The sequence below is a fragment of the Olea europaea genome, unplaced genomic scaffold (assembly GCF_002742605.1).
Source record: "Olea europaea var. sylvestris unplaced genomic scaffold, O_europaea_v1 scaffold798, whole genome shotgun sequence".
NCBI lineage: Eukaryota > Viridiplantae > Streptophyta > Magnoliopsida > Lamiales > Oleaceae > Olea > Olea europaea.
Genome location: NW_019266413.1, coordinates 83,315 through 98,140, shown reverse-complemented (window position 1 = coordinate 98,140; position 14,826 = coordinate 83,315). Strand labels below are relative to the sequence as shown.

Genomic DNA, 14,826 nt, shown 5'->3' with positions numbered 1-14,826 from the left:
ATTTGCAAGATTCAAGATTGTCACCTGTTGGTGCTTGCGACCACATGTAATATCAATCCAATTGAAAATAGATGCTCTTTGTGACCAGTTTTGGCCAAGATATTATTTGAATAAAAAATTTGAGACTTGAATGCTAGAAGAGCAAACTCGACAATTGACGTATTGAAAGATGTAACCATGTGTATATGAAAGTAAACTATTGCCAATAATACCACGATCATATTCTTTCTCATGGCAACTTTGATCTATATGCAGCCTTGGAAGGGAGCACGATCCTTCATATATAAATATATGAAATGGTTCCAAAAGGTCAATTATAATGACTTGACTTAGCGAATTTCTTAAATATCTGGTATCTACTTTACGTAGTGGTTGATGTTGTGGGGCTTGGACTTGTGGAAATTGTTGTCTAGTTTCGTCCGTCTATTTTAACTTCCAAGCTTCCCTACTTTTCTTCTTTGTTCATTTAATGAAAACTATCTACAATAATGCTTTGCTCTTATGTGCCTACGATGACCAAACCCAGTTGAACAATGAAAACTAAGCATGTCAAGAAGAAAATAGGATCCAAATCAGTGTGGTTTTATTTTGCATTTATCACTAGGAAACTTCTTTTGCGTAGAATATATCTTAACAATGCACATTCAAATGTGTGGATTTTAAAATACACAAAAATGCCTGTGAAATCTATTTTCTCACAAGCGATTCTGTGAAAAAAAATGACTAAATTAAATGTGTAAAGGTCAAAGAGTTAGGTGAAATTTTGTATAGATAAGTTAGGTACGTTAGGGTTCAAGTCCGAAATAAGGAGAGAAGAGATGTCGCAATTTCGCTAGCTGTTAGCCAAGACATTGATCGAGAAACAAAAACATAATGATCTTCACTCGCTGTCGCGCACCGACTTAGCTTAAGTGAAACATCTTCGCTTGCCTATCCCTGAGCCATCACTCGAGCGGCAGTGTATTCTGAGAAAATCGAATTCACATTTTTAAAGTGTTTTATCCAGCCTAAACTACCTAAACACCTTGAACTATAAGTACCCAAAACCTAGCACAAAAATAGGGGGTCGACTGCGTCATGTATGAATATTTCCTCACGTTCAAGTGGAGCGTCAATTATCTCAACGTCTTCGTGCTTGTGGCTCGGTTCACCCGGGACGTCAATCATGTCCATGTCAACTATTATAACGTTGATGTCCCGAGGTTTAGCCTTCCTTATAGAACTTAGGTAGCATTCTCGCGCTCCTCTCTCGTTGCCCCTCATGGTTGCCACCCCATGTTCGTTTGGAAATTTCATGCATAAGTGGTAGATAGAGATGACGGCTCCTAAGTCTTTCAAAGCGGGTCTTCCCAGCTTTCCGTGATAAGTTGACGGAGTGTCCACTATTAGAAACTCCATGAAGTTTAGAGTAGTCTGAGGTGGTTCTCCCACTTCAACTGCAAGTGTGATGCTTCCCATCGGAGTGATGTTATCTCCGATAAATCCATACAAGAAAGTGGTGGTGGGAGTTAACTCATGATCTAAAATCCATCTTATCAAAGGTGGATCCAAAAAGAATATTTACGGAACTGTCGTTATCAACGAGCATTCGCTTAAGCCCGTTTCGAGCCACCACGGCTTTTACAACAAGCACATCACAATGGGAAAAGTGAACCCCTTCCAATGGGGTGTTTAGCCTCCTGAGCATAATTTCTTTGGCTATTAGGCTTTCAGTTGGTTTAGCCCAACACTCGCATTGGACTTTGGGCTCAATCTAATTTCTTTGTTTATTTTATTTTCTTATTTTTTTAATTTTGGACTTTTCAAATGATTCAACCCAAGAGAACCCCAATAAATAATTATAAACCCAGCCCAAGAGAAGCCCACATAATATATAATTATGAACCTAGCCCAATGAAAGCCCAATTGTCCGTTTGACCGGAATCTTTAACCCCAAAAAAAGGAAAAAAAAATACGCCCTCAACCTTAATCGAAAGAAAACAACAGCTTTAGCGAAAAAAGAAAACCAGCAAAAAAGACGCATAACAGCAAAGAAGAAGAAGAAATTGGGAAAATTGAATGGTATTTGTTAATGGGCATTTGCAAATTAGGTTGTACACGATTCATTGCCTGGTTTATCGATTTCTTGTTCAAATTTATAAGTTAAGGTGAGTTCAAATTACATCATTGTTATGTAGTTAATATTTTCTTTGTTAATATTCTTCAATCCTACATACCCTTAATGTACTATGTGGTTTACATTGATTAGACATGATAACTGACAAATTTTTCAGCATGCTCCTCTTTCTTAATATTATTCAATCTTACGTACCCTTAATGTACTATGTGAACAATGAGAATGTAATGAGAAAGAACAGTTTTTGGAATCATAGTCATCTTCTTAATTCTTATCAACTGCCTTGTATAGGATTTGTATATAAATTAGTTCTAATTTGAGGAGGATATAGATAAGGAAATATAGATATAGCTACGAAATAAAAGATTTCTATGTGAAAAGAGGTGATGGATTCTATGTGTGAAGAGGTGTTTTCTTGCTTACCTTTTGCTTTTATGATTTGAATTATGTAGTTAGTAGTAAAAATGTACAGGAGTAGAACACATCTAAGACTGCTAAAAGAATGGTGTCCAGCCGACGTCGCCCTTCAGAGATTGGAAGGAGGTGGTGGCAACTGACCTTAGGGTCAATGCCCTACCATGTTCTCATACTTCCATGCAAAGACATAAAATTTCCTACCAAGAAAGTCTTTGAGTTTCTCTTTCATTTCCAAAAAGAGATCCTTTCCCACATTTAACATCTTGGCGAGGTCCTGGGGGTCCATTGAAAAACTCTTTAGTTCATCTATTGGACCTGTTAGGGGTTTATTTTCAGCCATACAGTGTTGACCTCATCATATATAAATATTTCCTCGCATTCAAGAGAGCGTCAATCATCTCAACATATTCGTGCTCGTGGCTTGGTTTACCTTGGACGTTGATCATGTCCATGTCAACTATTATAACGTTGATGTCCTGAGGTTTAGCCTTTCTTATATAACTTAGGTAATACTCCCACGTTCCTCTTTGGTCGTCCCTCACGGCTGGAAATTTCATGCATAAGTGGTGAATGGAAATTACGGCTTCTAAGTCTTTCAAAACGGGTCTTCCTAGCAGTCTGTGATAAGCCGACCAATTGTCCACTATTAGAAACTCCATGAAGTTTAGAGTAATTTGAGGTGGTTCTTCCATTTTCTACTGCAAGTGTGATGCTCCCCCTCGGAGTGATATTATCTCCTATAAATTTATACAAGAGAGTAATAGTGGGAATCAACTCATGATCAAAAAATACCTTGTCGAAGGTGGATCCAAAAACACAATTTACGGAACTATCGTTGTCAATGAGCATTCACATATGCCCATTTCAGGCGACCACGGCTTTTACAACAAATGCATCACAATGGGGAAAGTGAACCCTTTCCGCTTCTTCCTAAGTGAAGAAGATTGGTGGTTCTTGAATTCTTTCGTTGCTGCCATCAACAATGTAGCTGGTCAACTGGGGGTCTTTAGACTCCCGGGGCATAATTTCTCTGGGCATTTCATGTTTCACTACTAACATAAGGCCTCTAAATATGGTATCTATCTCATGAATGTGAGCTTCCTCTGGTTGAGCTTAATAGCCCCTATGTTGTCTCTGTCCATCTTGGGGCCTCCCATTATTTTGCTCCCTCCTCTGACGAAGGGATATATCTCGCTAGCGGAGAGCGGGCTAATCTCGTCTAGGCTGTTGATCGTTCCTAGATGGGGGCTTGTTCACTTGTGGTGAACCACTCCTGTCATTTCAGGAGCTCTCCCGCATTGAGTGCCGAGCGATATCTCTACAGTTCGTCGTTTCATGCATATATGAATGGTGGTAGGTACAATATTCGAGGGGTTTTACCCTAGGCCTAGGTTTGGAACCTCGTCCTTGGCCTCTTCCTTGACGAGGGGCCTATCGTTGCTTTCTAGCCGATTATGCACTTGTCCCTGGAGTAACATACTCATAGGCCGATGGCGGTAGTGAGTGCTTGTCCTGAATTATTGTTACTAGCCTGATTCATTTGGTAATCCATCAAGTGGAAAGTCAATCCTTTTCCGCACTGCCTTTGTAGAGGTAGGAGACCTCTGTTGGCGCTATTCCTATGGTCAATCATTTTTCGTTGATAATCTCCCTTCTCATCATCTCCTAAAGCACATTATAGGTGGTGGGGTCCTGACATTGTATGTCCCTCCAGAACAAGTGTTCATATTTTAACCTCCTCGCAGCACTGATAGGGCCTCATGATTGGTCACTTGTACGCAATATGTCAATTCGTTAGTAAAACGTGAGAAGAAACTTTTCAAGGATTTCCCAGGCTATTGTCTTATATCCTGGAGGCGTTGAATAGGGGTCATTCCCTTCTTACAACAAGCCTTTTCAAGATAATGGACTTAAATTTTGGCCAACTTCTTACGCTTCTAAGAGAGTAGCCAACTATACCAAATTTCAGCTGCTCCACTAATAGTTAAGTGGAGAGCCCTACACTTTACTGCTGGGATAGTACCTCTCAAGCTCATGTGAATTTTTGTAAGTGTTCAGGTGTTTTTTCGGGTCACCTCTCCCATCATACTTTGATATCTTTGGCATCACATAGTAGCTCGAAACCTGAGCACTTCTCAATTCTCTAGAAAATGGCAAGTTTTTGTCATCGTCATCTAAATCACAACATCTCTATGGCTTGTCTGAATCATTGTTCTCATCAGCCTCTTATCTGGGTGGAAAGATGGAAAGGACCTGTTTGGTTCCTAGCCTCCTCTTCCCTCCTTTGACGCCAATTTCTAGGCGGAACAACACGGGGGTACTTTTTGCCTTTCCTTCGATTGCTGAGTTGTAGGAGATAGGGGTTGTGGCCTCATTCGAGGCTCATATGGCCGTTGTTGTTTGTGCATCGGCTCGGCTGGACTGATTCCATCAAATGCACTGCTAGACCTCCTAGGTCTATGTTCTAGCTTGTATTCTGGTGGGAAGTTGTCCTCCATATTGTATGGGACCTCGGTGGGTTGGCCATAAACATAATCGGAGGAGATATAAACTCCAACCTCTCTTTCAATGAGGCTAGCTCCCCTGCCATGCCTATAAGATGTAGCTCGCTGGCTTTTAACCTTATCTTCCCACTAGTATTACCCTGAAGGCGCGTAGGGCGGTATATGATAACCTCTCTGGCCCTGCATTTGTATCAGAAGCTTTTGCATGGCCATATTTTGATTTGTGATGCTCCCATATTTGCTGCCATATTAGCTATCTCCTTAGTTAGCTGCACAGTAATTTGCATTTTACCTTTTTTGTAGTGGTGAGGAGGCGGATGATGACTTGTTGGGGTAGCTACTGGTAGGGTTGCACTAGCATTTTCTCTTACCCTCCTAGGGATATATCTTCATTAGAACTCATTTTTTATACTTCAACCTCAAATTCTTCCAACTTATGGGACTTCCTCTTGTCCTTTTTCAAGAGCAAATCATTTTACAAGGGGGATGGCCAACTATCCTTCCAACAAGCTTTTTCCACAGGACTGCTCATGGTTATAGTGTGGCTTCCCAACCAATCTGTTGACCTTATTTTTTGGTTGGGACTACGTGGATAATAAATGTCGAATCTATTTACCCGCACACATGTAAGCCAAGTCCAACAGACTAAGATGGCCAAACGGTCTGGAATGGTCTAAGAAGAGGCATGTGAATGACCCAAAGGGGCGAGATGGTAATGTTCGAAATTCAACGATCCATTAGTGGAACGATTGTATGATAATTACCAATCGTAATTATTGAATGTTGTGTAAACTCAGTGGTATATGTAAGCGAGTGAAAATGATGTGTAGTGTTTTTTACTTAGAGTTGCATTAGTCTTACAGGAGTTATATGGGGGATTATTTATAATGGTATATATTGAAGTGTGGTGCACTTGGCCTCATCTCATTAACTTACATATGTAATTCTAGGTGTCACTTTTGACTTGCTAGCCTGCTTTGTATTTATTAACTATGCAGAACCACCACTTTCTTTGACAAGACTTGACTTTAAGCTCTATGACAAACGTCCTATCAATCATTCGAAAAAAATAATTGTAAAAACAGATCTCTCGAAGGAAGTGGCACGATAAGGTGCTTCAAAGGCTTGAGCTTCGACGTGAGGTCCTTGGACCCAACCACTTCGGTCAATGGTCTTTGGACTTTGTGATGCTGAGCCGTGGTTGAAGCATTCATTGTAATGAATTCCTCATTGGTTTTAAGGCCTCGGCTTCAAAGCAAAGTGCTTCAGCTAGGAGTGGCCAAGGGCCATAGTGGGTTCGCCATGTGGTGCCACATATAACGAGACGTAACAATACATTCTTTAATTTTTTACTAATTTTCTTTTACTTCTATTAAATTATAAAGATTTGTAGATGACTAGTTTGTTCCTATAACCCCATTTGTTCAAAATAAATATGGGATTTTTTTTTCTAGATACACAAGTTTGACTTTCTCCATCATACTCTTCTTGTTTATCTTGTTCTCTAATTTTATAATGTGTTATCAACACAAAAGGATCTAGCTCATTGATTTAGGTTAATAGAAAGTCAAGCCACTTGAATTAGTATAGTGTATTTTATTTTTGTTTAAAAGAAACGTTAATATTCTTTTAACTTTAAATTATACTATGACATATCGAAGTATTTTATTCTATTTTTATATATGTTTGGAAGTTTATATCTATAATAATTGGAGATATACTTATATATTATTAGAATATTGAGATATTGCTCTTGAATAGAACATCTTTTCCATCCTTATCTTAAAAGAAAGAATGTGAGGTTTACTGTTCATTTTTGTCACATAAGTTTTCAAATGAAACTAGTTTGAAACTAATTTGGCAATAGTAAATTATTCCATTCAATCAGACTGTACTATTTTTTTCACACGCCATTTCATCATTTTCACACATCATTTCACTGCAATGTTACCTCCACTACAATATTTCTTCATTTTTATACACTACTTCACTTCACTTCATCAAATCCAATACTATACTATATAATAAAAAAACGAAAATATAAAGATTATTAAAAAAAAGGAATTATAGGCAAAAATAGAAAAAAATTATTATAAATTTTTTAAATTAAATTGAAATAATTAAAATTAAAAATAAATATTATTTAATTTAAATTTAACAAATGACGTTCTATCATAGAGAATGTATAAATATTGTTTAATTGAACAAAATTAAACAAATAAAATAAAAGAAAATTACAAAAATTAAACAAAGAATATATAAATATTATTTAATTAAAATTAAAAAAATTAAATTTTATTATAAAGAGAAAAGAATTAAAAAAATTTATATCGAAAAAAATATATTTATAATATGAACAAAACAAACTTAAGAAAAAATAAGGACAAAAAATTCTCTCCGTGGACAAGAAAATCTCTCCATTCACAGAGAGAACTCTCTGTGGGACTCCATCTCATGGAGAGATCTTTCCAATGTGTGAAATTTTTCGTTATTTATTTATTTATTTTGTAATTTGTTATGTTCATATTATAGATATTTTTTTTTAAAAATTTTTATGAATTCTTTTCTCTTTATTTATGATTGAACTTAATTTTTTCAATTGCTGTTTTTCTCTCTATGAAAGGTAAAGTTTTTTCTATTTAAATTTTTTTTTCAATATTAAATTTTTTTATCTAAAATTTTTTCAATTTTTTTCTGTTGGTGAAAATTACTGTTTTTCTTTGCACAAAACTGGACTGTTCATTTTTGTGAAAAGAGAAATTCTTTTCTATTTAAAATTTTTTCAATATTAACTTTTTCTATTTAAAATTTTTTCAATTTTTTCTGTTGGTAAAAATTACTGTTTTTCTTTGCACAAAGCGTAACTGTTCATTTTTGTATCATATATTTTTACATTGAACTGGTTTGAAATAGGTTTGGTCAAAGTAATTTGGTTTTTCATTCACTCACACTATAACATTTTTTTCACAGGCCATTTCACTGCAATGTTACCTCCACTGCAATATTTCTCCATTTTTACACATTACTTTACTTCATCAAATCCAATACTATATATATAATAAAAAAAAAACTAAATTAAAGATTAAAAAAAGGAATTGCAGGCAAAAATAGAAAAAAAAAATATTATAAATTTTTAAATTAAATTGAAATAATTAAAAATAAAAGTAAATATTATTTAATTCAAATTTAATAAATGACTTTCTATCATAAAGAATGTATAAATATTATTTCATTAAATAAAATAAAACAAATAAAACAAAAGAAAGTTACAAAAATTAAACAAGGAATATATAAATATTATTTAATTAAAATTGAAAAAATTAAATTTTATCATAAAGAGAAAAGAATTAAAAATAATTCTATATCAAAAAAATATATATTTACAATATGAACAAAACAAATTTTAAAAAAAATGAGGACAAATTCTCTTCGTGGATGAAGAAAATCTCTCCATTCACAAAGAGATTGTCTCTCATTTTGAAAGGAGAGAAACTCTTCGTGAGACTCATCTCACGGAAAGATCTTTCCAATGGGGTGAAATTTTTTCCCTTATTTATTTATTTTGTTCATATTATAAATAATTTTTTTCTATTTAAAATTTTTATGAATTCTTTTCTCTTTATTTATGATTGAACTTAATTTTTTCAATTACTGTTTTTCTCTCCGTGAAAGGAGAAATTTTTTTTCTATTTAAAATTTTTTCAATATTAATTTTTTCTATTTAAAATTTTTTCTATTGATGGAAATTACTGCTTTTCTTTGCACAAAGTTGGACCGCTCATTTTTGTCATATACGTTTTTACATTGAACTGGTTTGAAATGGGTTTGATCAAAGTGGTTTGATCTTTTTTATTATAAAAAATTATAAAGTAAATTATTATCTATCACTCTTTCAAATCATGAAGCTTTTGTTTGTTTTCCATTTTATCCCTTCAATAAATATCCTAGCTTTTATCTTGATAAAAAGATAAAGGGTAATATATATTTTGAAAAATGCTGGTTGTACCTGCTGGTTGACACAGTACATGACAGAAGGAGCTGGAATTTTTGAATTAAAAAATCTAACAGCCCTATTTGCTTGCCATTTCAAAACCGGATGGCTTGGGGGCCCATTAGTCTCTCATTTTACATGGTCCATTAGCCTTTGCTTGGAAGTTGTTGCCTCCATTTCCTTCATCTTACTGAGAAGCGGGAAAAGAAAAATTTCCCCCAAATTATTTCCACCACAATCGACCGTTTGACACGGTCCATTTGCTCCAACGCTGCTTTTCGAGTTAATCAAAGAGATGACTAACAAAGGTAATGGATAGTTTGTTTAACGCCAATTTTTTTTTTCGGTTTGACTTCTCTATTGATCAGTTAAAATAGAAGGAAATGTGACTTACAAATTTGTGCTAAAATGTGCTAAAATGTGCAAGTATTATTTTCTCTTAACATGTTGCCATGTTATCTCAAGATTGTGAGCTTTAGTAGGTGCCCAGTGGTTCAAATGTTGAAGTGTTTCTATATTTGCTTGCCATTTTAATGCAACATGCAAACCCTTCTGTTTTACATAGCTCCTAAAACATTGACTTTCATGGTGAATAAATTTTGGCAAAAATGTTCATGTACTATTTTATCCTAACATGCTGCTCTGTTATCTGAAGATTGTGAGCTACTATGTTAACATTGTAACTGATTTTATGTTACAAATAAAGATATTTTGGATGACGTGGATGACATTATTGTGGTAGAAGCCGAGTCCGAGAATGTTGTGGGGAATGTGAACTTATTGGGTGATGAAATCGTAGGACGAGATGGTGCGCGAATGTCGGAGGTCGGTATGAAATTTAATGACGAAAATGAATTGTTTGATTACTACAAAAAATATGCATACGCTGAAAGTTTTCCAGTTAGAAAAAGAAATTCTAAATAGGACGACGACGGTGTTGTGAGATATGTTACATTGACATATAGTCGTGAAGGAAAACGAAGCAGTACTACAAGCAGTTCTTTGAAACCGCAACCAACCATTCAAACAGGTTGTAAAGTGAGATTGACTGCATCTATGGATAGTCGTGGAATATGGAGAATCAACACATTAAACCTCGAGCATAATCATAAAACCAGTCCATCAAAGTCGAGGCTATATCGATGCAATCGAGAGTTGAGCACACATGTTAAACGACGGCTAGAAGTTAATGACAAGGCAGGAATTCCCTTACACAAAAGTTTCAACTCTACAGTAGTCGAAGCAGGTGGATACGAAAATATGACATGCGTGGAAAAAAATTGTCGAAATTATGTTGAACAAGTTCGGCGTCTAAGACTTGGAGAAGGAGACGTCGTAGCAATACAATCCTACTTTTCGAAGATGCAAGCTACTTGCTCCGGGTTTTATTTTAGTATGGATTTGGATGAAGATTCGAGACTAAAAAATGTGTTTTGGGCAGATAACAGGAGCAAACAAGCTTATAAAGAGTTTGATGATGTTGTCACATTCGATACCACGTACCTCACCAATAAGTATGACATGTCGTTCGATCCTTTTGCTGGTATTTATCATCACGGACAATCGACCTTGCTCGGATGTGGGAGTCTATCGAATGAAGATACAGATACATTTGTTTGGCTATTTAGGACATGGTTGCAGTGTATACATGGCGAAGCCCCCCAAGGTATAATTACCGATCAAGATAGGGCTATGCAGAATGCAATTGAAATCGTGTTTCCTTATACGAAGCATAGATGGTGTCTGTGGCACATATTGAAAAAATTACCAGAAAAGTTTGGATATCACGTTGATAAAGGTTCGATTTTCCATACTATACACAATTTAGTTTACGATTCACAATTTATTCAAGATTTTGAAGAAGGTTGGAGGGTAATGATCGACACATATGATTTGCATGATAATGCCTGATTGTCGGGGCTTTATGAGAATAGATCTCGGTGGGTTCCATGTTATTTCAAAACCAGTTTTTGGGCAGGGATGTCGACAACTCAACGCAGTGAAAGTATGAACGCGTTCTTTGATGGGTATGTACATGCAAAGACTTCGTTAAAGCAATTTGTCGAACAATATGAACGAGCTTTGAGGAGTAAAGTTGAGAAGGAAATTCAAGCAGATTTCAAATCTTTCTCACAGATGGTACCATGTGCAACGAAGCATGAAATGGAGAAGCAATTTCAAGCCGTTTATACCATTTCAAAGTTTCGAGAAGTTCAAGAAGAGTTCACCGGGAAGCTTTATTGTGACTTAATATCTACTTCAGAGGGAAGTTTGGGGACAACATATGAGGTATGCGAGGAAGAGATAAATGATGAGCGATCAAAGAAAAAAACATTTGTCGTCTCTTTTCAGAAGAAAGACTGTGAAACTGTTTACAGTTGCCACTTATTCGAATTTCGAGGCATAATATGCAGGCATATGATTACAGTATTGATCCGTAATGGTGTCAAACAACTACCGGAGAGTTATATATTACGGAGGTGGCGGAGAGATGTAAGTAGAGCCCACACGAGGGTCGCAATTAATTATGATGGTTTGATTAGTACTCCGGGACAGTTGAGGTATGACAAACTGTGTTAGTCTTTCGCTACATTGGTAGACCTAGTTGCAGATGATGAAAGCAGAGCTGAAACCTTACAAAAATGGATCGAACATGAATGTAAACAGGTAAAAGCATCGAAATCCAATGTTGTGAGTAATGTCATATCTTCGCATGGTACACCAATCGCCTCACAATGTGGATCATCACTAGAAGCTACCAATAGTGGATTACTTGATCCTAAGTGTGCAAAGAGAAAGGGGGCGCCAAAGAAACTTCGTAAAAAGAGCCCGTTGGAATCTAGTTCAAATAAAGCAAAGGTACATTTCACATTTATATTACCAATTGCGTGTGGGTTGTTTACTTTCTAGATATAACTAACGTGTTAGGATGTCATGCAGGGAAGTTTGATTACATCCAAAGGAAATAGGCCGAAGGCTCGGCCAAGTAATGTTGGCGTCGATGCGGATGTCGTTCAAGTACCTCAACATTCACAATATTGCATGACTACACCGTTAACATATACGCAACTCCTATTGGTTAGTATATGTATATGATGAAATTATCTCAATAATAACATATTTATCACAAACAAAATTTATTTATGTAGGGTGACAATCAAAGTCTTGCATTCACACAACAAAATTTAATACCTCCGTCTAGCAATCATGTTCACTTCCATGATCAAGGTAATTATACGGCTAAACATTCTACATATAAAGTGCATCATCCATTTTATTTCTTGTTCGGGCATTTATGAACGGATTGTACAGATTTTCAAGCAGTGCCATACTTTTACCCAAGCTTACTGGACCGAGATGGAGGAAACCAATGATTGCTTCATATTGGCTATAGCGCTTGCACTAATGGACCAGATGATGCCCACAAAGGTGTAGTGCTCTGTGTCTTTTGTATTTGGAAGCAGGATGAAAATGTATTGGACAGTGTCTTTTGTATATGGTCGGGTCTGTCTCTTTTGTCTTTTATTATTAATTGCAAATTTTTTGGAGCCTGGAGTGAATGATAGATACGGCATTTATGGATACCATTAATTGCAAAAATTCCAGCATCATTCAGTAAATTTAATCCTACCAAGCAGCTTCCTGTCTATCTTTATTTCAATGCAACTATATATCAGATCCATGGCTTCTACTATTTAAAGAAATATATGTGCTTTGACATCTTGAAGTGCATGTGAAACCATCATAATGGTCAATAAACTACCACTTCATAAACTATAAACCAGTAGAATTGTACAATCATTGGTCATAAACTATAAGCTACCACTTCATAAACTACTTCATAAGCCATCTCAATTTACTGCAAGTCAGTAGAATTGTACAATCATTGATCATAAACTACCCATATTAACCCATCATAATGGTCAATAAACTACCACTTCACAAGTAGATTTGCATAATGTGAATTGCACCATGTGGATAATCTTTCTCCGTCGGCTTTCAATTCAACCCCTGTATCCCTCTTCAATTCAGGCCATTGTAATGGTCCGTTCAACCCCCTCTTCAATTCAAGCCATTGTAATGGTCAATATGATAAATTCAAGCCATCACAATGGTCAATTCCACCCCAGAATACCTCTTCAATTCAACCCATTGTAGTGGTCAATATGATAAATTCAAGCCATCACAATGGCCAATTCCACCCTAGAATACCTCTTCAATTCAACCCCAGAATCCAACCCTCCCGAGGCAGAAGTGCTACGCCCAGTCTGACTCGATTTTGTAGCCTACAAAATCATCTGCCTTTCATGGATTCTCCCCTCTGCCGGCGGCTCCACTCCCCAGGCTGCAATAAACATCAGCAATGCCTCTACCAAGTCTCCTACGGCCATGGTTCCTTCTCCGTCAGTGAGCTCTCCACTGAAATACTTACTTTTCGTCAAAATCGAGTTAAGGAGTTGCTCGCCTTTTGTTGGTTCGCCGTCGTCGCTGACGATTCACCGTCGCTCGCCATCGATTCGCCGGGTTGTGGTCGCCTTCCAAGGGTTCGGGTTGCCTTTGAGCGGGAATGAAAAAGGGGCCGGGTTGTTTCACTTGAGCATTATCTTTCTTTTTCTTTTTTTTCCCCTCATTTTCCATGTCGTTCTGTCATGCACTTCTGTCATCCGGTTCTGTACGAATAGCAAGACTGATATATTTTTTCCTCGTAGCCACACTTGTTGACTCTTCTTATGTATCTATATTCATCTTAAACGAAAATGGGGTAGCTTCCCAAATACTCTCTCTCTCTCTCTTTTTCTCACTGTACATGAGGCCAAATATCTATTCTTCCATTCATTTCCATTTATCTTCCTTTCCAACGAAGAATCCCTACCAATCCTCTCTCCATATTTTCCCCTTTCTTCCTAAACAGAGAAAGGCATGTGTGTTTGAGACAGCAAGCGAGCTGGATTTTGGTGGGTCTCGATTTTCTTGGATACTGTAAGTCATTTTCCTTTCTTGGGTCTCTTGTCTTCTCGTTCCTTTATACATTTTTCCTTTGATTTATAATTCACTATTGATGTGCGTGTCGTTTACCCATCATGTTTTTATGGTTGAATAGTTTAGAGGAATTATTTTTTGTTTCGTTTAGGTCTTTTGGTTATGTATCCACCGATGAGGTCGCTTCACGGTGTTTCGAATTGGATTCGGCGGACAGCGGTGGCTGCCAAAGGTGAAAGCGTTTCTGGTGGTGGTGAGTGGCATGGCAGCATTGGTGCTTCTCCGTGTTATTGTTTAAGATCATGACAATCTTTTTCTAGCCTCCGAGGTTGTTCATTCCATCGGAATTTCAATTCTTATATACAAGCTCATGAAGGAGAAAACTTGAGCTGGTACTAAACTTTTTTTTTTGTTCACCTTTATACGTTATGACTTGTTAAATATCTAAACTTGCGTTTTTGGAGGATATATGTTGTGACTTATTAAATATCTACACTAACTTTTTTGGAGGATAAGGAAAAAATCTTCTCTTTATGAACCCCATAATGAAGAGAAAATTCAGTGAACCATTTATTTTCTTTGATCTTATGGGAAATTTTTTTTTTTACATTTCCTCGAATGGGATTCTGATGTTTTAGGTTAAATTTGGTTATGTGTACTATATTCAAAAAGTAATCTATCCTTGAAACTGATAGTATAGGATTTTATCGAAACATTGATTCTTCATCGCAAATATCTTTCTTCAATTCTCAACATTAAATACGCTAATATTACCCTTAAAAGAAAAATAGTTCGTGCATTGCACAGGCAAAAAGGCT

At 36.3% G+C, this 14,826-nt stretch overlaps 1 long non-coding RNA gene across 1 annotated transcript; it reads left to right on the top strand.

Annotated features, from left to right (window-relative positions):
• Positions 1–13,818: 13,818 nt before the first annotated feature.
• LOC111391522 lies at positions 13,819–14,574 on the top strand. Its single transcript, XR_002702124.1, has 2 exons — positions 13,819–14,008; positions 14,160–14,574. It is a non-coding gene; the product is annotated as an uncharacterized LOC111391522 (long non-coding RNA).
• Positions 14,575–14,826: the final 252 nt, after the last annotated feature.